The sequence below is a fragment of the Heterodontus francisci genome, chromosome 8, assembly GCF_036365525.1.
Source record: "Heterodontus francisci isolate sHetFra1 chromosome 8, sHetFra1.hap1, whole genome shotgun sequence".
NCBI classification, from domain to species: domain Eukaryota; kingdom Metazoa; phylum Chordata; class Chondrichthyes; order Heterodontiformes; family Heterodontidae; genus Heterodontus; species Heterodontus francisci.
The window spans coordinates 53,263,828-53,287,764 of NC_090378.1; the positions used below are offsets into that span (position 1 = coordinate 53,263,828).

General features: G+C 44.1%; 1 protein-coding gene across 1 annotated transcript in view; it reads right to left on the minus strand.

Annotated features, from left to right (window-relative positions):
• The window catches only part of elavl4 (ELAV like neuron-specific RNA binding protein 4), a 118,500-nt gene that overhangs the window by 93,459 nt on the left and 1,104 nt on the right, over positions 1-23,937 (minus strand). The window lies entirely within an intron of this gene.

Genomic DNA, 23,937 nt, shown 5'->3' on the forward strand with positions numbered 1-23,937 from the left:
CTTCCTCAAAAGGCGGTGGAAACAGAGTCTTTGAATATTTTTAAGGCAGAGGTGGATAGATTCTTGATAAGCAAGGAGGTGAAAGGTTATCGGGGTAGGTGGAAATGTGTAATAATCAGTTCAGCAATGAACTTATGGAATTGCGGAGCAGGTTTGAAGGGCCTACTCCTAATTCATATGTTCGTACGTATGTATGTACGCCTTAATTCCTGACTGCAAAAATAGCCGCAACAGATGTTCAAATGAGCAGTGCTTATTTTTTTTCCTTTGGCTATCATACATTATTAGTTAAGTTAAAAGGGCTAAAAGTAAGTTATTTGCCAAGTCTATTTTTGTTAATCTGTAAGTTAAGATGGAGAGGTAAAACCCTGATAGCCCCAGAAAATGGGCATGAGAATCGCAATGCACAATTAACCTGCATCCGTTCAAAGTAATGGAAGCAGCACACCTCAGGAGGGGGCCTGAGTTTGTGCGAGGCCAGCACCACTTAAAGCTTGCCTGCACTACTTAAAGCCAACCTGCACCTCTTAAATGGGAAGTGCATTCTGGCCGGAGCAGGTGCTGGATGTCGTTGAAGAGTATCTGACCTACAGGAAGTGTGAAGATTGCGCAACATGGCAGAGAGCGGGCTCCCAGATTTTCTGATGCAGTACTCAAGACCCTGTGCAGGAGGTGGGCAGGAGGAGAGATGTCCCGTATCCAAAGGGTACCAGGAGGCTCCCCAGATAAGCACTTGGAAAAGGAATGGGAGCAGATAGCCATGAAAGTTAATGTGAACAGTGTCGCCCGAGGATCTGAATTCAGTGCCTCATAGAGTTTAATGACCTCACACGAGTAATCAATGTCAGTGAATTTATCTTCAAATGCCGTATCCTTACATTTGAACCACTAGCCTCACACACTGCTCAGTTCACAACACCCCTTTCACTTACCTACCAACAATCTCTATCAAGCACAATCCTAGCTTTACCTCAGCCTCACATACTTTGCACGACTGCCAGCCTCACACCCACATCTCAGAGCTTACACACATTACCAGATATTCAATCATGACCACCACATCACCCAAAAAGATTGCACCACACTCACTTCCCTCTCTCTTGCAGGACAAGGTGGTAGAAAACTGCAGGCAGCAGAATGTAATCAGCAGAGGACAGGCACAGCAGTCATCATAATTGCAGCGCCCGTCACTGAGACCATAGATGATGACGGAATGGTCCTACCAAATTCATCATCTCGGTCAAATGCTGCCTTGATGTCAAGGGCAGTCACTCTCACCTCACCTCTTGAGTTCAGCTCTTTTGTCCATGTTTGAACCAAGGCTGTAATGAGGTCAGGAGCCGAGTGGCCCTGGCAGAACCCAAACTGAGCGTCAGTAAGCAGGTTATTGCTAAGCAAGTGCCGCTTGATGGCACTGTTGATGACACCTTCCATCACTTTACAGATGATTGAGAGTAGGCTGATGGGGTGGTTATTGGCCGGGTTGGACTTGTCCTGCTTTTTGTGTACAGGATATACCTGGGCAATTTTCCCTATTGCAGGGTAGATGCCAGTGTTGTAGCTGTACTGGAACAGTTTGGCCAGGAGCGCAGTAAGTTCTGGAGCACAGGTCTTCAGTACTATTGCCGGAATATTGTCAGGGCCCATAGCCTTTGCAGTATCTAGTGCCTTCAGTCGTTTCTTGATATCACGCGGAGTGAATCGAATTGGCTGAAGTCTGGCATCTGTGATGTTGGGGACTTCAGGAGGAGGCCAAGATGGCTCATCAACTCGGCACTTCTGGCTGAAGATTGTTGCAAGTGCTTCAGCCTTATCTTTCGCACTGATGTGCTGGGCGCCCGCAACATTGAGGATGGGGATAATTGTGGAGCCACCTCCTCCAGTTAGTTGTTTAATTGTCCACCACCATTCAGGGCTGGATGTGGCAGGACTGCAGAGCTTAGATCTTATCCGTTGGTTATGGGATCGCTTACCTCTGTCTATCACATGCTGCTTATGCAGTTTGGCACACAGGTAGTCCTGTGTTGTAGCATCACCAGGTTGACACCTCATTTTGAGGTATGCTTGGTGCTGCTCCTCGCATGCCCTCTTCCACTCTTCATCAAGCCAGGAGACCAACCATGGTTCAATGGTAATGGTAGAGTGGGGGATATGCTGGGCCATGAGGTTACAGATTGTGGTTGAGTACAATTCTGCTGCTGCTGATGGCCCACAGCGCCTCATGGATGCCCAGTTTTGCATTGCTAGATTTGTTCGAAATCTATCCCATTTACCACGGTGGTAGTGCCACACAACACGATGGAGGGTATCCTCAAAGTGAAAGCGGGACTTCCATCTCCACAAGGACTGTGCGGTGGTCACTCCTACCAATACAATCATGGACAGATGCATCTGCGGCAGGCAGATTGGTGAGGACGAGGTCAAGTATGTTTTTCCCTCTTGTTGGTTCCCTTACAACCTGCCACAGACCCAGCTATGTCCTTTAGGACTCGGCCAGCTCAGTCAGTAGTGGTGCTACCAAGCCACTCTTGGTGATGAACATTGATGTCCCGCACCCAGAGTACATTCTGTGCCCTTGCCACCCTCAGTGCTTCTTCCAAGTGGTGTTCAACATGGAGGAGTACTGACTCATCAACTGAGGGAGGGTGGTAGGTGGTAATCAGCAGGAGGTTTCCTTGTCCATGTTTGACCTGATGCCACGAGACTTCATGGGGTCCGGAGTCGATGTTGAGGACTCCCAGGGCAACTCCCTCCTGACTGTATACCACTGTGCTGCCACCTCTGCTGAGTCTGTCCTGCCAGTGGGACAGGACACGGGGATGGTGATGGTAGTGTCTGGGACATTGTCAGGTATGATTCCGTGAGTATGACTATGTCAGGCTGTTGCTTGACAAGTCTGTGGGACAGCTCTCCCAACTTTGGCACAAGCCCCCAGATGTTAGTAAGGAACACTTTTCAGGGTCAACAGGGCTGGGTTTGCCGTTGTCGTTTCCGGTGCCTAGGTTGATGCTGGGCGGTCCGTCCAGTTTCATTCTTTTTTATTGACTTAGTAGTGGTTAGATATAACTGAGTGGTTTGCTAGGCCATTTCAGAGGGTATGTAAGAGTAAACCGTATTGCTGTGGGTCTGGAGTCACATGTAGACCAGATCAGGTATGGATAGTAGATTTCCTTCCCTAAAGGATATTAGTGAACCAGATGGACTTTTACCACACTCGACAATGGTTTCATGGCCATCATTAGACTAGCTTTTTTTTTTTAAATTCCAGATTGGTTAATTGAATTCAAGTTCCACCTTCTGCTGTGGTTGGATCTGAACCCATGTCCCCAGAGCAATACCCTGGGTCTCTGGGTTACTAGTCCAGTGACAATACCACTACACCACCGCCTCCCCCCAAACACCCTCCACCCCAAATTCTGACTAGACAAAGGGAGGACTCCTGAATAGACAGCCACGCATCTGAGACCGCTGCCTCCTTTGGACGACGGGAGGACACCATGGAGTAAACCTTCTGAGACTCGTACATCCTCTGCAGGTCAATGGGATCCGTAACCATTAGGAGCACATCATCGGCATAAGTAGACAGGACAACATCCATGCCTGGCCCACGCAGAACCAGTCCCTCCAGCCTCCTCTGCAACAGATATAGAAAAGACTCCATTCAGATGGCATATAACTGGCAAGATATGGGGCACCCTGACATACTCCTCTTTGAAAGCAAACCCGTCGAGGACCAGTTAATGGTAATCAGGCACTCTGCGGCAGCGTACAGAAATCAGATCTGGGCAACAAAATGCATCCCGAACCCGAATGATTGCAGAGTCCCAATTAAGTATGTGATCCAACCTGTTGAACGTCTTTACCTGATCCAGGGAAAGGAAGGTGACCTACAGACCAGCCCTCTTGGAATGGTGGACCAGGTCCTGGACCATATGGATGTTGCTGTGGATTTTCCAGCCCAGGACCATGTAGAACTGGTCAGGTGGATCAAGTGGGTTAGCACAGTGCCAAGGTGAGCAGACATGGCCCTGGAAAAGATCTTGTAGCTCATGCTGAGGAGGGAGACTGAGACCAGTTCTTAAGCAGGCAGGGATCGTCCTTCTTAGGCAGCAGGATAATGACAGCTCTGCCCAAGAGAGGGGCATCTTCCCGGACATCAGACTTTCCTGCGTGTAATTGGCCTGTTCCAATCATGTGAAGTGAAAGAAATTACAAGTGCTAAAACTGAACAGTTATAAAATAAATGGACTTTTCTTTTAAAAAGTGGACAGTGTGCTAGAAAAAATGGCTGCCGAAGGTCAAACCTGTATATTCAAAAAGGATACATTCAAAGATAAGAGGTGTCAATTACACCTATCAAGTGACATTTTTGAATTGAAATGGTACTTCAGAAACAAAGAAGGTGTGAAGTAGCCACATTTTGGGCCATTGTTGGTTACCCCAGGGAGAAAGATCTATGTCTCCCAACAGAGGCAAGATATGAGACTGTTAGCTTAAAAAGTAGCTCTTTGGAGGGAGAAGAGAGAGAGACAGAGACAGACAGGCAGGACAAACATCACGAAAGCCTGTCCAGCTGAGAGCTGGAAGAAAATCCAACAAGCCAAAGAAGCTGCCCTGCTGGGAGTTCTACACTTCAACTTGTGCAGAGAACTAGAAGTGATCTTCCATCTCTAGATTGAAGATCCAGCTACCAAAGAAATCTACAAAATCCAGCCCTGCAACTTTAAAAGGAGAAATTGACTGAAGAGATTTAACAGGTTACCAAACCCCAAATATCAACCTCACTTCAAATCCTTTATCTCTTTTCCTCTCTATCTCTTCTTGTGTGGGTGTGGGTGCAGTTGCAACCATTTCAGGAGTGATCATTGCTCAATAAATAGGTAATCTTCTGTTTTAAACCTACAAGAAAACCTGTCGCTGTCTATTTGACAAATAAAATACAAAGGGGTTAAAACCCTCGTATCAAAAACACTTGCTGCAGTCAGTTGAGAGTTGAACAGAGGGAACCACCCACAACCCTCACCACATGGCCGTAAAACGGCCCTATGATGTCCGAGAATGCCCTTTGGAACTCCATGGTCAGCCCATTCAGCTCAGCAACTTGCCCTTCAAGAGCATCAGTCAGCTCCACCAGGCTAAGCAGAGCATCACGCCGCTTGGTGCTTTTTGGTCCAACCTTTGGCAGGTCCTCCCACAAAACTCTGCGAGTATCCTTGCTGGATGGATCCAGAGAGAACAGAGCACCGTAATAGGCTCAGGCATGGGCAGCAGTGCCCTCTGGACTGGAGACCAGGGATGTGTCATCGGCCGGCAGCCCCAAGAGCTACTTACGATCCCCTGACTTTTTTCCAGCAAGTGGAAGAAGGGAGAACCTCGGTCCAGATCCTGGAGAAACCGGATCCGCACCCTCGTGAACGTGTCTTGGGACTAATAAACTGCAGGTCCTTCAGCGCGCCCTTCTTCTCTTTGTACACTTTCCACAGGCCGGGTCTTCAAATGAGATGGATCTCCAGGTTCAGCACCTCCAGCTTCAAATGCTCAACCCCGGGCTCCTGCCCCCTGGATGACTCCCTTGAAAAATCCTGACAGAAGAAGCAGATGTGAGCCTTGCCCACATCCCACCATTGCCTCAAGAGGGGCGGGGAAGCCCCCCTTCTTCAAGCAGCCCAGAATTGACAGCAAGTCTCAGAACTGCTAGTCCTTCAGCAGCAGGTTGTTACAAAGGTGGACCCCACTCCCAGGTAGAGGGGAATCAGTTATTTTCAGTATGTCCATTGTACAGAATCTCGCTTATAATTTTTTTTTACAAATACCCACTGCCTCCACAAGAGCCAGTGTTTTAGCAGCCAAAGTACTTTTAACAACCCTTTTTATTTTCTTAGCTTTTGAAGCTAAAGGACATTTTCCAGTTCCACTGTCATGCAGACCCCTGCTGTCAAGCATGAGACATATTAATTTTGTCACATGGACATTAAATTTCAAACTGTTGTTGAAGTGAAGAAAGGACTTGCTTTAAAAAATTGTCAGATTTTGGCTGGAAAAACATTTGCATATTAACAGACAGTGCTTGGAAAGGACGAAGGATCATTCCCTGACACATTCAATCCACAATGGACTTTTGATTACCAGACATTGAAGGTGGGGGAGCTCGCATTCCAGGCTGACTAATAAGATGGCCAAATACACTAATGGACATGGTCAAACCAGCTAGTCACATGGCTAACCTGCTGGGCAACCTGAGCTTTTTGAATTTGTACAAACAGTTTGGGCAGAAAGCAGAATGCTCCTGGACTGAGAAGATCTCTCCTGGCTGGCTCGCTACAGCCTCTCCTGTCTGCCTGCTCCCATCTCTTTTTCATGGAACTCCAAATCCACTGAAGACACATGAACCCCAAGGGAGAGAAGTCTCCTACAGCGAACAAGGTTTAAGGAGAATACTGGGCCCCAACAAAAAGCAAGATCTACCTACAATAAAGAACACTACAGTGAACTCGAAGAACCATAACACAAAAAACCTCCTCAGATATTGCCTCAAACATTTCCACTTTATTTCTTCTGTTTTCTTTCTGTCTCTATGTGCATGTGTGTATCGCGTGTACATGTTAGCATGGGTGCGTTGTGTATCTGTAGGCATTAACTGAATTAGAGCTTAAGTTCAATAAAATTTCACTTTTCTTCTTTAAACTTGAGAAAACCTGTTGTGCTGGTTTCTTTGCCTTATAATTGGAAAGCGATGAATAAGGATTCACCAAGGGAGAGCTGAAAACATGGTGTGTTAAAAAAAACCTGTTATGGTTAAGACCAGGTGAAGGCTGAAAGGGAACCCTATACCTCTTTCTCATCTGGTCGTAACAGACCCATCAGAAATATTATGAAACCATCTGCACTAGAATACCCATATAGAAGATTATCATGTGAAGCATTGCTAAAAATGACTAGTTTCATGTGCTTAAGTTCCCATCCTAAGTGGACTAAAGTACACATTTCCCCAGATTTAATCTTTTAATGTTTTATTTGCCCTTAAAACATTTTCGACTTTAGGATGTTTCATCGTAGTACTCAACTCCAACACGTCAAAACTAGAATTTGGTCTAGTTTCAAGTGACCAATTAAGCTTTTAAAAAGAAATTCATTTGTGGAATGTGAGCGACACTGGCAAAGACAGCATTTATTGCACATCCCTAATTACTCTTGAGAAGGTGGTGGTGGGCTGGCTTCTTAAATCGCTGCTGTCGATGTGGTGTAGGTATACTAACAGTGCTGTTAGGAAGGGAGTTCCAGGATTTTGACCCAGCAACAGTGAAGGAACTGCAATATAGTTCCAAGTCAGGATGATGGATGACTTGAGGGGAAATTGCAGGCAGTGATGTTCCCATGCGTCATCTGATCTTGTCCTAGGTAGTAGAGGTTGTGGATTTGGAAAGTGCAGTCGAAGGAGCCTTGGTGAGTTGCTGCAGTGCATCTTGTAGACGGTACACACTGCTGTCATTGCACCAGTGTTGGAGGGAGTGAATGTTGAAGATGGTTGGGGTGCCGATCAAGCGGGCTGCTTTGTCCTGGATGGTGTCAAACTTCTTGAGTGTTGTTGGAGCTACACCCATCCAGGCAAGTGGACAGTATTCCATCACACTCCTGACTTATGCCTTGTAGTCAGCTTTCGGGAGTCAGGAGGTGAATTACACACCGCATAATACCCAGTCTCTGACCTGTTCTTTTAGCCACAGTATTTATATATCTGGTCCAATTAAGTTGTTGGTGAATGGTAAATCCCAGGATGTTGATGGTGGGGGATTCAGCAATGGTAATGGCATTGAATGTCATGGGGAGAAAGTTAGATTCTCTACTGTTGGAGATGGTCATTAGCTGGTATCTGTGTGGCGCAAATGTTACTTGCCACTTATCAGCACAAGCCTGAATGTTGTCTAGGTCTTGTTGTATGCAGGCATGGCCTGCTTCAGTATCTGAGGAGTTGTGAATGGTACTGAACACTGCAATCATCAGCGGACATCCCTACTTTTCATCTTATGTTGGAGGGAAGGCCACTGATGAAGCAGCTGAAGATGGTTGGGCCTAGGACCCTAAGGAATTCCTGCAGCGATGTCCTGGGGCCGTGAAGATTAGCTGTCAACAACCACAACCATCTTCCTTTGTGCTAGGTTTGACTGCAACCCTTGACTTCAATTTTGCTAAAGCTACTTGATGCCACACTTGGTCAAAGGCTGCCTTGATTTCAAAGACAGTCACGCTCACCACACCTCTGAAATTCAGCTCTTTTGTCCAAGTTTGGACCAAGGCTGCAATGAGGTCTGGTGTCAAGTGATCCTGGTAGAACCCAAACTGAGCATTGGTGAGCTGGTTATTGCTGAGTAATTTCCACTTGATAATACTGTCAATGACATATTCCATCACTTTGCTGATGATTGAGAGTAGACTGATGGGGCCATTATTGACTGGATTGGATTTGTGTGCTTTTTGTGGACAGGACACACTTGGGCAACTTCCTACATTGTCAGGTAAATGCCAGTTATGTAGCTGCACTAGAATAGCTTGGCGAGGAGCGCAGCTATTTCTGGAGCACAAGTTTTCAATACTGCTGCTGGGATGCTGTCACAGCCCATAGCCTTTGCTGTATCCAGTGCCTTCAGCTGTTTCTTGATATCACATGGAGTGAATTGAATTGACTGATGACTGGCATCTGTGGTGCTGGGGACCTCAGGAGGCCAAGATGGATCATCTACTTGGCAATTCTGGAAGAGATGGTTGCAAATGCTTGAGCCTTGTATTTTGCACTGATGTGCTGAGCTTCACCATCATTGAGGATGGGGATATTTTTGAAGCCTCTTCCTCCCGTTAGTTAATTGTCCACCACCATTCATGACTGGAAGTGGCAGGACTGCAGAGCTTTGATCTAATCTGTTGGTTATGGAATTGCTTTGCTCTGTCTATACTATGCTGCTTTCACTGTTTAGCATGTATCTAGTCCTATGTTGTAGCTGCACCAGGTTAGCACCTCATTTTTAGGTAAGCTAGGTGCTGCTCCTGCCATGCTCTCTTACACTCCTTATTGAACCAGGGTTGATCCCCTGGCTTGATGGTAATGGTAGAGTGAGGGATATGCCAGGCTATGAAGTTACAGATTGCAGTTGAATGCACTGCTGCTGCTGATGGCCCACAATGCCCCATAGATACCCAGTTTTGAGCTGCTAGATCTGTTCTGTATCTATCCCATTTAGCACAGAGGTACTGTCACACAACACAAAAGGGTGTCCTCAGTGTGGAGATTGGACTTCGTCTCCACAAGGACTGTGTGATAGTGACTTCTACCAATACCGTTATGGACAGATGCAACTATGACAGGTAGATTGATGAAGACGAGGTCAAGTAGGATTTTCCTTGCTGTGGTTTACTCACCACCTGCCGCAGGCCCAGTCTAGCAGATATGTCCTTCAGGATTCAGCCAGCTCGGTCAATGATGGTCCTCCCAAGCCACTCTTGGTGATGGACACTTAAGTCCTGCAGAGAGTACATTCTGTGCCCTTGCTACCCTCAATGCTTCATCCAAGTGGTTTTCAACATGGAGGAGAACTGATTCATCAGCTGAGGGAAGGTGGTAGGTGGTAATCAGCTTCACATTTGTTCTGTTTCTTTAAATATACCACCTTTCTGTGAAAACCTAGTACAATTAACTGGGATGGGAGTAACACTCTCTAAATAGGATTGTAGATTTGAAGTTATTCAAGACCTACTCTGCTTAATATCTATACCAGTTTATTTACAAGGGTCACAGGCCTGACTCCCAATTTTTAATTATACTCTATTCTTATTAATAACACTTCTTAAATTCTCAGTACCACCTCACAAGAAATCATGAACGTGCATCATGAAGATGCCAGAAAGAGTTCCTTTATGATACTAATAACACATTGCAGGATCTGCTTTTAGTTGAACACAACCGATTTTCAGGAAAACAGATCTCACCAGAAAATACCACACCCTGGAAGCATCATTCAGGCCAGAGACGCATTTGTTTAGTTTCCATGGTTTTTTTTCTGCATCTGCTGCTTCTTTGGGTGGTTTTCAGAAACACTTATCTCTGGAAAGTATTGCCCTGTAGAAATGTGGCTTTGATGTCGATTGATCTACACTCCCATGAATATGTGGCCAAAAGAGCTAAAAAGGTTTCAAAGATTACTTTTCCAGCTGTGGGAGAGTCCACTCTAACATCTCTATCACCCAGTTGCTGTTCAAAACCCTAGCAAATAGCCTCGCTTCAGCCTTAAGTCCCATCTGCAAAGGCTTTTTCAGTACAAATCCACCTATGTGACAAAGTTGATTTTCCCTTTATCTGGCATCCTGGAATAAATTCCAAACTTGTTTTTCCAACTACCTAATTCCCTTTGTTTTGCCTCTATTTGTTTATTCGCAAGTTTATTGGTAGCCACCTAAACCTCATGATCATGAGAACTTCTGCTTCTATTTCTGTTTAGAGACTGTTCTGGATCTATGGCGTCTACTTGCACTTTTATTTCTATCGAGACTACTACTGCAAGATCTCCCTCTTGTATGTGATTGTTTTCTGATGCAACGGTCATTTCCGGACCCACTATCAGTACTTACGCTGCACTTTCTTACTCTCCACTCATTCACCCCATTCTGCCAGTCCATGGACCTTGCTTTTTGGCCATCATCCTGAACATTCAACCAAACTTGCCAGTAGTTTTATCAGCACATCCCACAAGTATCACATCCCTCTATTCACTAGACCCCTCTGGAATATACGTCACCCGAGCACCTTGGCAATTTGTCATACGTGGCATGATCACTCACAAATCCCATAATTGAGCCCCTGATCTATTGTATTCTGTTCCTCAGGACCGTCATAATAAAAAACATGAGTATTTGAGGTACAAGGCGCCTCATTTTACTATCAGTTGTTCAGAGCCAATTAATTCCGATTAATCACGAGGAATGAACGTTATCAGTTTGTTAGTCATGTTTGATAAGAACAGTCTTATCAGCATAACCTATTATTTTACCAGGGCCTTTCCATTTCATATGACACTCTCTTTTAGAATACACCAAATCTGCTGAATTAAATTCTGTCTTAGGTGCTCTTATACGATGCTTCAGTGCTCTCCAAATCTTCTCCGAGGACTCAATTTTTATCAAAGTCCGTCTCCCTGTAAGTATTCAAATGTACAGAAAACGTAGCACTAATTGTAGTACCTTTTAGAGCAGGAGGACTATCACACAGCACAGAAGGCAATTTGGGATTTTTCTCAAAGACTAATTGACAGCGACTATATCCTCCAACCATCTGGAGTGAATTCCTTTCACAAAATGCCCATGGCAGGGCAGCTGTCAACTTGCAGACTGGTTGATCAACTAATATTTTATGCAGCATTTCATCGCTCACCGCAAGATTCTTTTTAGAGTCCATTGTAGAAAGAACTTTCAACTGCAGTATTCATAACCACGATGTTCATATTTTCATATGTCTCTGAACTCGTCATTAGCAAATTCACCTCCATTATCAGTCACAAACTTCACTGGTGCCCCTATCCATTTCTCCATGATTTTGTCGATAAAACCCTATTTGTCCTTAATAAGTATTATTGTAGCAGACTAAATCTGGTTGCCAGGTCTACAAACTGTTGCATGAAAATACTTCTGACTTTGCCCCATACCTTTCTTCCAAGGAAAGGGAGATGCACTCTGGCTACTGACAGAAGGAAACATTGTCAATGGGCTAAAATGGCTGCAAGAGGTCCAGACAGGGCACCCAGGCATAGAAAGTAAGCAGGAAGAGGGTGATCCCATTCCCCTGAGGAGGCAGAAAACCTTCCAGTAACACTTCCACCACCTCTGGAAGAGGTCACAGGGGAAGTCTAAGCCACAGCTTAGCTCCAAAGACATAGCTGCAATGCCAGAAAAAAGTCAATGACCATAGCAGAATTGCCAAGTAAAGATATTGCTCATTTACTCCACCTCCAGCCTCACTATTCACAATACTCCCTTTCCCTTCACTCTCCTACAATCACTGCAGCACACCACTCTGCCTTCTTCTCTTCATACTCATATGCTCAGTGATACTGCAACCCACACTTCCCTCCGCCTCACATCTTGCACAGTATACCAACTTGTCATGCTCACAAGTGTAGCAATGAAAATACAGAAACAAAATGAAAAGTTATAAAATTAGAACAATTTTAAAAGATTGGTACATTGTCAACTGACACGCTCACAAGAAATGCAGAGATGAAAATACAGAAGAGTTATAAAACTTGATTTTTCCTTTTTAAAAGAAAGTGGAAAATGTGCTGCAAAATGGCCACCGAAGGTCAGGTTGACTGGGTCTGTATATTCAAACTATCCCACTGTCTGTTAAGGACAAAAGGATACATTCCAAGCTAATAGGTGTCAATTACACCCATCCTGAAACCATCAAGAGACATTCCTGTATTGAATCAGTTCTTCTAAAGAATGAATGTGTGAAGTAACCACATCCTGGTCCATTGTTGGTCACCACAGGAAGGAAGATCTATGTCTCCCAACAGAGGAAAGATGTCAGAGACTTTTAGTGAAAGAAGTAGCTCTCAGGAGAGAGCGGGGAGAGATCAATGTCACAAAAAGCCTGTCAAACCGAGAGATGTGTGGGATCCTGCTGCGAATTCTATATTTCAACTTGCTGCAGAAGAGAACTGAAAGTGACCACTGCCTCCAGACTGAAGTCTCAACCACCAAGAAACTACAAACACCGAGGTCTGCAACTTTAAAGAGATACTGTCCTCAGAGAAGATTCAGCAGGTTTACTATGAACCCCGAACACGACCTCACTTCAAACTACTTACCCTTTATCCTCTCTATCGTCAAGAAAATATGCTATACCAAATGAGGATTTTTAATTCATCTGTTGGAAACCTTCATTAAACTTTTAAAAAGGAAAGGTGGAATCCTACATTTAACTTTTAAAAAGCTGGCAGCCACGATGGCCACCACAACTTGCATTGAAATACCTCACATTCCAGGACATCGAATTGGAGATGCATGTCTAATGAGGTCCCATCCAGGCCAATGCCTCATGAATTTGGAATCAGCTAACAGCTTAACTTCTAATGGCAAAATATTCAAAGCCACCTTGGAACATTAACAGTGGGTCACAACTCCAGGGGGTGAACATTGAAGCAATGAGACCCGAGAGAGATTGAGAATTCCTAGACTTGAATCTAACTTGCAAATGAGGACACTGGACAGTCATGTGATCGCCTCCACAGCTGTGAAAAACTAGCATTCTTTTACAAAAGATTCCTGAGATTTTGAAGCAGACAAGTCACGAGTGCTAACAGACCAGACCCCAGTGATGCTGTGTGTGTCCCTCTCTCTCTTTGTCCAGATATACTGCAAGTTTTGAAACCTGTCTGCCACTGTGGAACATCCAAGTCTACCATTGCTACAGACAGAGACCCCGGGGAAGAAAGCCACCTACAACTCTGTCTCCAAGGAAAATCTGAACCAGATGAGAGGGCCACAAAGTGCACCTCTACCAGCCAGAGACTTCAAGATCACAACTTCAGCTGGAAGACAACGGAATTACCAGACCCCACAGATTGTATATTGTTTTTATTTGTTCTGGACTCTAATCCAACCCAAATTATTCCCTATCACTCTGTAATCTATTTGTGTGTGTGTGCGTGTGCGAGTGAATGCCAGTGTGAGTACGGTTGTGACAATTTTGGGAATGACTACTGTTCAATAAATAGTTAATCTTCTATTTTAAACATACAAGAAAACCTGGCACTGTCTATTTGACAAATAAAATACAAGAGGTTAAAACACTAGTAAAAAAAAACTTGCTGTCGTCAGTTGGGAGGTGAACAGTGGGAACCACCCACATCCTTTACCACCTGGCCATAACAACAAAATGAACAAGTCACATGACTCATACCATCTCTTGTACTGTAATCCACATCCATTGCCTATTGTAACAATTTCCAGTAAAAGACTCAGGCAAGGTTCCAACCAATGAAATTAATATTTCCCATTTGGCACGTAGAGTTTTCATGACAACATGCAGTCATGCCATTTGCCTCCATTGCCCAGCTTGGTGTGACTCCCCTCACTTGGTTCTATTCCTATCTACTTAATCACAGCTAGAAATTCTCCAGCAATGACTATTCTTCTCACCCCTGCTCTGCCATTTCAGAAGTACCCCAAGAACACAAGAAATAGGAGCAGAAGTAGACCATACTGCCCATCAAGCCTGCTCCGCCATTCAATACGACCATGGGCATCAATTCCACTTTCCTGCCCGCTCCCCATATCCCTTGATTCCCTGTGAGCCCAAAAATCTATCTATCCCAACCTTAAATGTATTCAACGATGGAACATCGACAAGACTCTGGGGTAGTGAATTCCGAAGATTCATAACCCTTTGAGTGTAGTAATTTCTCTTCATCTCAGTCCTGAATGATTGGCCCCTTATCCTGAGACTGTACCCCCGCGTTCTAGATTCCCCAACAATCTCTCAGCTTCTACCCTACCAAGCCCTTTCAGAATCTTGTATGTCTCAAACAGATCGCCTCTCATTCTTCTAAACTCCAGAGAATATAGGCCCAATTTACTCAGCCTCTCATCATAGGACAACTCCCTCGTCCCAGAGACCAATTTAGTAAATCTTCGCTGCACTGCCTCCAGTACAAGTATATCCTTTCTTCAATGTGGAGACCAAAACTGCATACAATATTCCAGGTGGAGTCCCACCAAAGCCCTGTATAGTTTTAGTAAGACTTCTTTATTCCTGTACTCCAATCCCTTTGCAATAAAGGCCAACATGCCATTTGTCTTCCTAATAGCCTGCTGCACCTGCATGTTAACTTTGTGTGTTCCTTGTATGAGTAGCCCCAAGTCTCTCTCAACATTAACGCTTACCAGTTTCACACTTTAAAAAAAATATTCTGCTTTTCTATTTTTACAACCAAAGTGAACAACTTCACACTTCCCTACACTGCACTCCATTTGCCGTCTTGTTGCCCACTCACTTAGCCTGTCTATATCTCTTTGCAGCCTATGTTCCCCCCACAGCTCACTTTTCCACCGAGCTTTGTATCATCATCAAACTTAGATACATTACTCTCTGTCTCTTCAACCAAGTCATTAATATAGAGTGTAAATAGCTGAGGCCCCAGCACTGATCCTTGTGGCACCCCACTATTCACGACCTGCCCCAACTTGAAAATGCCCCATTTATTCTCATTCTCTGCTTTCTGTCTGTTAACCAATCCTCTATCCACGCTAATATATTACCCCCAACACCATGAGCCCTTATCTTTTATGTGGCACTTTATCTAATGCCTTTTGGAAATCAGATATACAACATCTGCTGGTTCCCCTTTATCTACCCTACTAGTTACATCCTCAAAAAACTCTTAATAAATTTGTCAAACAGGATCTCCCTTTAGTAAAACCATGCAGACTTATTCTGATCATACTATGCTTTTCCAAATGAAATGTTAAGACTTCCTTAATAATTGATTCCAGCATCTTCCCAATGGCTGATGTCAGGCTAACTGGCCTGTAGTTCCCTGTTTTCTCTCTACCTCCTTTCTTGAAAAGCAGTATAACATTTGCCAATCTCTAATCTAAGAGGACCATTCCTGAATCTAAGGAATTCTGGGAAATCATAGCCAGCGCATCCACTATGTCTGCAGCTATCTCTTTTAGAATCCTAGGATGTAGGCCATCTGGTCCCAGGGACTTGTCAGGTTTTAGTCCAAGTTTCTCCAATACTTTTTCTCTGCTGATATCAATATCCTTAATTGCCTCAATCTTTCTCACCCCTAGGTTACTGCCTATTTCTGGTATGGAACTAGTTACTTCTACTGTGAAGACAGACACAAAATATTTGTTCAACGCCTCTGCCATTTCCTCATTCTCCATGATGATTTCTCCTGTCTCTGCCTCTAAGAGACCAATGTCTACCTTAGCTACTCTCTTCCTTTTTATGTGCTTACAAAAGCTCTTACAATCTCTTTTAATATTGCTGGCTAGTTTACTCTCATTCTATTTTTTCCCTTTTTATCAACTTTTTGGTGGCTCTTTGCTGGTTTCTAATATACTCCCAATCCTCAGATTTGCTTCTATTTTTTTGCAACATTGTAAGCCTCTTCTTTCAGTCCAATACTCTTCTTAACTTCCTGAGTGAGCCACGCATGTGTCTTTCTTGACAAGTCTTTGTTTTTGAAGGGAATGTATTTTTGTTGAACCCTCTGAATTGTTTCTTTAAATGTTTCCCACTGTTCATTTACTGCCATACCTTCCAGTCTATTGACCCAATAACCTTAGCCAGTTCTCCCCTCATAGCTTTGTAAATGGCTTTGTTTCAGATTCTTGTTTGTGATTGAAATGTGTCACTTTCAAATTTAACATGAATTTCAATGGTATTATGATCACTATTTCCCAGTGGATCTTTTACATTGCTTATTAACCCTGCATCATTACACAGTACGAGATCTAACATAGCTTTATCCCTAGTTGGTTCTATGACGTATTACTCCAATAAACTGTCACGAAAACATTCTACAAACTCATCTTCTAGATCACTGTTGCCAATTTGATTGACCCAGTCTACATGCAGATTGAAGTCCCCCATAATGAATAAATTACCTTTTTTACACGCTCCAATAATTTCCCGTCCAATAATATAACTACTGTTGGGGGCCTGTAAACTACCCCCACCAGTGTTTTAGTTTGGACTCTAACTTACTCAAATTCTCTAAGCAGATGATCATTTCTGGTTCTAACGATGTCACTGGTTCGCACATGGACCATGACAACTGGATCCACCCCTCCCACCCCAGGTTCCTCTCCAGCCGCGAGGAGATGTCCTTAACCCTGGTACCAGGCAGGCAACACAGCCGTCGGAGCTCCCGATCGTGGCTCCAGAGAACAGTGTCTATCCCCCTGACTATACTGGCTCCTATCACTACCACATTCCTCTTAACTCACTCACTCACTCGAATGGCATCTTTCACCATGGTGCCATGATCAGTCCATTCATCCACCTTGCAGTCCACACTGGTAGCAAGGACCTGTTGGACAAGGTCAGGGGCTGAGACTCCTCCAACACTACATGCTGATTCCCCCTACCTGCCTCACTTACAGTCACACCCTCCTATCCTTGACCATTGGCCATCTCTGATGGCCCCCTACTTTAAGGGGTGTGACTGCCTTCTGGAATAAAGTGTCCAAGTAACTCTCCCCCTCCCTGATGCTCCGCAATGTCTGCAACTCAGTGTCCAGCTCAGCAATTCTGAGCTGAAGTCATGCAAGCTGCAGACACTTACTAGACATGGTTGTCCAGGATTGCAATGCATTCCACAGATTTCCACATGCTGCAGTTGCAGCACACCACCGACCCTGTCATCTCTGTACAACCTTATTTTTAATTAGTCAATAATTCAAAACTGAAGTAATGGAAAAAAGGGATTTTGGTTTACAGCTGTTTCATAGGAATAAAAGGAAGAAAAAAAATTACGAACTGCCATGATCTGGAAGGAAGTTCTTTGGTTTGGCGAGCTGTCCCAAAGTCGCATAGTTGGATGCCACTCGAAGTCTTTCCAGGAGAGGTTGATGAACAGTTTGTGATGGGTAGGTGTTCAAAGAACTTCAATGGTAAAAGGATTCACATAGGTCTTCCATCAGAAATGTAACAACAAGTGTCAGTTCTCACATTCGATGCAAAAGTCCTTTTTTAAAGAAAAAGATCTCTGCCAATTCAGGGTTTCTTCGAAAATGCAGGAGGCAACAGTCCTACTTCATACAAGCTTTTGCTTTTCAAGAGCAAGGATTCTTTACAGAAAGGTAATACTTTACTGGTTCTTCTTTTGATCTCCTGGCGGGTCCAAATCAAATTCCAATTGCCTGCTTTAGTCCAAACTAACTGGCTTTGAAAGTTCAAAAATGAAATCAAAATCTTCCAGAAACAAGTCATATGCCAAGTCATAAATTCTCTCGTCACAACAGTGGGTAGCTCTTAGGTCAAACCTCCTGCTGGTTTCCTTGAAATTACCTGCTTTCCAGTCCTTGTTTACCAGTTCAACTTTTGTTGAACTTCCTTTCAAAAACATCCATAAAGTTGAGCTATCTCCAGGTGTCTCAATATCCACTGATATCCCAGATCCTTTCTGCTGGGAAAAAGCATAATCTTTCCCCAGAGAGTGCAGTGAATGAGAATGGTTGTGAATAGTATCAGAGGGCAGTGTACACCCGTACCCTTATAGCGGGTGCACTACTGAGTGCGACCTAGTTTCGGGACTGGTGCTCGTGGTGATTGTCCCTAGCTTGCCTGTGGATGGGGTCGACCTGCTCCTGGGTAATCATCTGGCCGGAGTGAAGGCGATAGCTTCCCCAGTAGCAGTAGAGAGACCGAAGGACATCAGAGAGATGGGGCAGTTGCAAGAGATGATCCCCTGCATTTCCCTTGATTGTGTGGTGACGTGGGCCATGGCCAAACCAGCTCCCTCAGAGGAGACTGAACTGGCACTGCAGACATATGACCATGCTGTCTGGTTGTCTGAAACCTTCTTTGGGGAGTTTGAGGACCCAGGGAATGGGTTAAACCAATTTCCCCTGGTTGAGGCTCAACAAGCTGTCCCAGTATTAAGGAAGTTAGCACAGGCTGCCCAAACTGAAACTGAAGCAGAGTCCCTGATTGACTATGTAAAGAATCAGGTGCTGATGAGGAAGTGTAGCTCTCCTCAATGACCTGCGGACCAAGACTGGACAATGGTTCACCAGATAGCGGTGCCGCAGAGGTACCGTAGAAAAATATTAAGAATGGCCCACGAGCTTACAATGGCTGTACGAAAAACCAAAGCACACATAAGACAGCACTTCTGACTGGCCAAAACTCCACAAAGATGCGGTGGAGTTCTCTAAAACGTACTACATGTGCCAGGTTTTCAGGAAGCCCCAAACTGCAGTAAACTCTGCACCCCTCATTCCTGTGCCGGCTTTTCAGGAACCCTCCAGCAGAGTGCTGGTGAATGGTGAGGGACCCCTGCCGAAAACAAAAGGGGACAGACAAGCACAGGTCTGGCAGAAGTTAGGGAGGAAGGGGATTAAAAGGACAGTGAGGGCAGGTTAAATGAGGATTCCCAATTGGAACCCCGACTGTCTGGTCAGCCAACCCTGAGATGTTGGAAGACTAAGACCCCACAGCATGCCGAAGAAGCACCTTACCAAGGTTGCTAACAGTATTTACAGAAACCTGCAGGGACAAGGAAAGTTCCCAAAAGGCAAACCAACAGTGAGTGTGATGCCTCACCTAGTCGAAGTGCCACAGGGGAGTGCAGTGGAAGCTGGACAGATGCCCGTGAGCAGGAATGTCCCAGAGGACATGGGGAGATTAGCAAAGAGACCCTCCCCACAATAAAAAAAAGGAGACAAAAATGCCCTAAAGTGAACAGCACGTATGACTCACCAGAACACTAAAAGTGAGGTCAGGGTGGATCTATCCACTGCATGATCCAATGATCAAGGCTCAAGCCCAAAGCTAATCAAATCCCACAACTCCACTCCAGACTCCAGCAAGAACAAGGGCCCAGAGGAAATCTCAGACTCCTCACAGGTGTTTAAAACCAATTTATTATCCAATGCCACCACAGGGAGAGAAATTAGCAGGTACTGGAACCTGAAGGGTTAGAACCACATGTTGCAGAAACAGCAGCTGAAGGGTTAAAGCTTGTACATGCAGGAGAACTTGCCCGAGACAATCATGGAAATTTGCAGACCCCAAGCTTCCCCAACAACCAAATGATTATTGAGATGCCCATCCCCAGGTTATTACAAACTGATATTAAAGAAACTTTAAACCCATTGGACAACACCTAACCATCCCAGACAAACTTCAAGGGAAAAAAGGCAAATAAAATCATCCTGGCTGCTGCAGAGAAAAAAGACAAGCTGCAACAATTTTAAGATCCCTCAGTGAATGAAAGTAACTTAAAACTGAATGTGTTTTCCCTTTGTTTTCTTTTCAACTCCTGTAATGAAATGCTCCCATTTGTCAGATTTCATTCTGCATGGACTTTTACTGGAGATTGTTACTAATAACTTTTAAAAAGAAAAGCTGGCAGCCAAGATGGCCACTGCAATTTATATATAGATATATTCCTGTTAGGCAAGGGAAGCAAAGGTTATCAGTGGTAAATGGGGGTGTGGAATTCGAAACACCCAAACAGATCAGCCATGATCCTATTTGAATGGCGGAGCAGGCTCAAGGGGCAGCATGGCCTACTTCTGCTACTAATTCATTTGTTGGTACTGTCACGACAAGGTGAGAAAGATGTCTAGGGGTCCCCCTCAGCCTTCATTTGGTCTTACTGTAACAGGGTTTCATTTTAAACATACCGTGTTTTTAGCTCCCTCTTGGTGAATCCTTGTTCACCGCTTTCCAATTATAAGGCAAAGAAACCCGCACAAACAGGCTTTCTTAGGCTTAAAGAAGAAAAGCTGAAATTTATTCAACTTAAACTCTAATTCGGTTAACTCCTACGGATACACGACACGCCCACGCTAGCATGCATATGCGATACACACATGAAAATAGAGGTAGAAAAGAGCAGAAGAAAAATAAAGTGGAAATGTTTGAGGCAATACCTGAAGACTTTTTGCTTCGGTTCTTCGAGCTCACTGTAGAGTCCTTGATTGTAGGTAGATCTTGCTTTTTGTTGGGGCCCAGTATTCTTCTTAAACCTTGTTCGCTGTAGGAGACTTTTCTCTCTTGGGGTTCATGTGTCTTCAGTGGATTCAGAGGCTTGTGAGAAAGAGATGAGAGCAGACAGGAGAGAGATCATCTCTGTCCAGGAGCAAACAGACTTTCCGCCTTGTGTTCAAACTGCTTGTACAATTCAGAAAAACCCAGGTTGCCCAGCAGGTTAGTCATGTGACTAACTGGTCTGACCACGTCTTGGATTACAGAAGTCTCTGGAATGCTCCTCTTACACACAATACCTGGTAATCAAGGTCCATTGTGGGTTGAATGTGTCAGGGAATGGTCCTTTGTCCTTCCAGTCACCGTCTGTTAATACGCAAACATCTTTTCCAGCCAGGCTGACCTGTTTAACAAGTCCTTTTTTCACTCCAGTAACAGTTTAAAATCAATGTTCGTGACAAAATTAATGTGCCTCATTCTTGGCAGGTGGGTGCCTAGCATGACAGAAACCACACCTGCCAAAATGAGACATATTAATTTTGTCATATGGAACCTTATTTTTGAACTGTTATTGGTTTTTGAACAAACTTGCTTAAAAAGACCACAGAAGTGACTGCAAACATGGCTGCACATTTTTATTCTAAAATACAGCTGCATGAAGAGACAATGGGAGCACTCCCTGATTCAATTAGCCAGATGGATTTTGTCAATAGTGATGATGAACAGACACTGAGTGTCACTGAGCCAGCATTCCACCCCCCACTGAGAGTGTCTGGTAAGCTTGGAGGAATCCACAAATCTCATAGGTGAGGCTGCTCCAAACAAGGAGCTAGTCACTTGACAAACCTGCTGGCCAACCTGGGGTTTTCAGAATTGTGCCTGACACAGAACAGTTTTGGGAGAGACTGCAACTGAACTTCAAGAAGAGAGCATCTATCTCTCTCACACAAAGTTTCAGGGACCCACAGAAGTAACTCAAGCTTCAATGCAGAATACCAACGAAGCAAGTTTGAAAGTGTGCACTGGGCCCCAACAAGAACTGCAAGACTTAACTTCAATCAAAGACTTTACATCAAACCCAAAGCCAGTAACTGAACTCCAGCTATTGATTCAAACCTTTCCCCTTTGATTCTTTCTCCTTTTCTGTCTCTATTTGCATCTGTTTATCACGTATGCATGTTAGCGTGGTCGCATCGTGTATTTTTAGTAGTTTTAACTGAGTTAGGGTTTTAAGGTTAATAAACTTACACCTTTCTTGTTTAAATCTGAGAAAACTTGCTTGGTTGATTTCTTTGCAATCACAATTAGAGAGCAGTGAGCGAGGACTCACTGAGGGGAAGCTAAAAACACGGTGTTTTAAAAGTTTAACCCCGTTACAGCCAAACCAGGAAGAAGCTGAGAGGGAAGCCCTAGATCCCTTTCGCACCTGGTTGTAAAAGTACATATGAAACACCAACAGAATAGACTGGAGACAGCATGACTGATTCAACCTAACGAGAATAATGGGGTGCTGTCTGATTAAATTACCTGAAATGGTTTTATCCGTATGGCCATCAAGGGCCATTGACACCCATTGATTTTGAAAGAGCCAACCCCCACCAAGGGTGACTGAACAATTTGAGGAGTAAAGCCTTGAATATCAGAGAAGCTACAAGTAGGACCTCATTAAAAACACAAAGAGGTTTGGGAATGTCATGTGACTGCTTGGGCAGTTCTGGAAAGACCAAGCTTTGACTCAGATAGCAGAGAACAGTAACTGTAAGCCATCAAAGCAGCAGCTCTCTCTCTCTCTTCAGTAAAGATCCAGAGACGCCTCGGCTGCAACTGCTAAAGCCTCAAACCGACAGATCAGCACAGCCAACAACTAGGGGACAAAGATCAAACCCCTCTTCTGCCTTCCGGAGCCTGAGAAGCAAGCTCGCAACCATGCACGTGGCCCAGCAAGGACTTCAGGACTGCAATTTCAACTGTGGACTCTGGGACTAATATTCAGTATTTAAATCCCATTTATTTCAGACTCTACGTCAATCACCAAAGCTGTTTTCTCTCTGTAATCTATTTGTGTATGTGCGACTCTTGTGTGTCTGCGTTCGTGAACGTGTAGTGTATTTTTAGTAAAACCGGTTTAGAGTGTTAAGGATAATAAACTTATATATTTCTTGTTTAAACTCAAGAAAACCTGTCTGATTGGTTCTCTTGCAATTCCATTCAAGGAACAGGAGCAAGCACTCACAGGTGGTAAGTTGAATCACTGTGTAAAAAGGATAAATCCTGTTGCAGTCAAACCAGAGAAGGGGTGAAAGGGGCTGCCTGAGACCCCTTCCTCACCTGGCTGTAACACATTTGAAAACAAGGGTTGAGGACAGATGATACACCATGGTCTGAGCCAATAATGTCATTTGTAACTTTGAAATAAAGAGATATTTCAGTGCTATGGCAGGGGCTGGAAGGAACTTGATTGAAGGGATTCAAGGGAGTTGGAGGAGAGATGGGCCTGGATCTCAGAAGCAATGAAACATTGAAGGACCCTGGAGCGGTAAGTGAGCATGGACATGGGTGTTAGTTATTACAGAGGAGGCCAAAAGTGGATTACACTTTTATGCTGATATGTGAACAGATGCTTCCTGTGCCAGCTGTCACTTCCAGCAGAAAATCGCATGGTGCAAAAATTATTGGACGGATTCCACTGGATTGCCACCCTATTTACACACAAACAGGCACACATATTTTCAAAAGGGTAACTTTAGGAACTTGATATTGTTTTAAGGTAAAGAAATATGCATCGCATTAAGTTCGTGGCATTAACAATTACTTAAATCTCGATTCCGTGAGAATGTGACTCCCCCCAAATAGGCGAATGATAGTTTTTGTGTCATTTGCTCCCATTTGGCGCCAAGATTATTCAAGAGTTTTGGCGGTTTTTCGGCAATCGACAGGTAATAGCAACTAATAAAATTTCCCACAAACCGGAATTTCAGTCCATTCATGTCAATAGGTTTAAAACCGTACGCTGAGGATGTGGAACTTACTTTAATCATTACTTTCTCAGCGTAGTTTGCCTTTTTATATTGCATTAAAATGTCCCACTCTTGATAAAAAAATACAGTGGCAAATAATTTGCTAACATTTTTCCTAAAGAAATCAACTCCGTTTGTATAAAGAAATTTTGTAATAACCCTCGTGCCAATACTTTTAAAACAAATTCATAAATAAGCCGCGTGGTG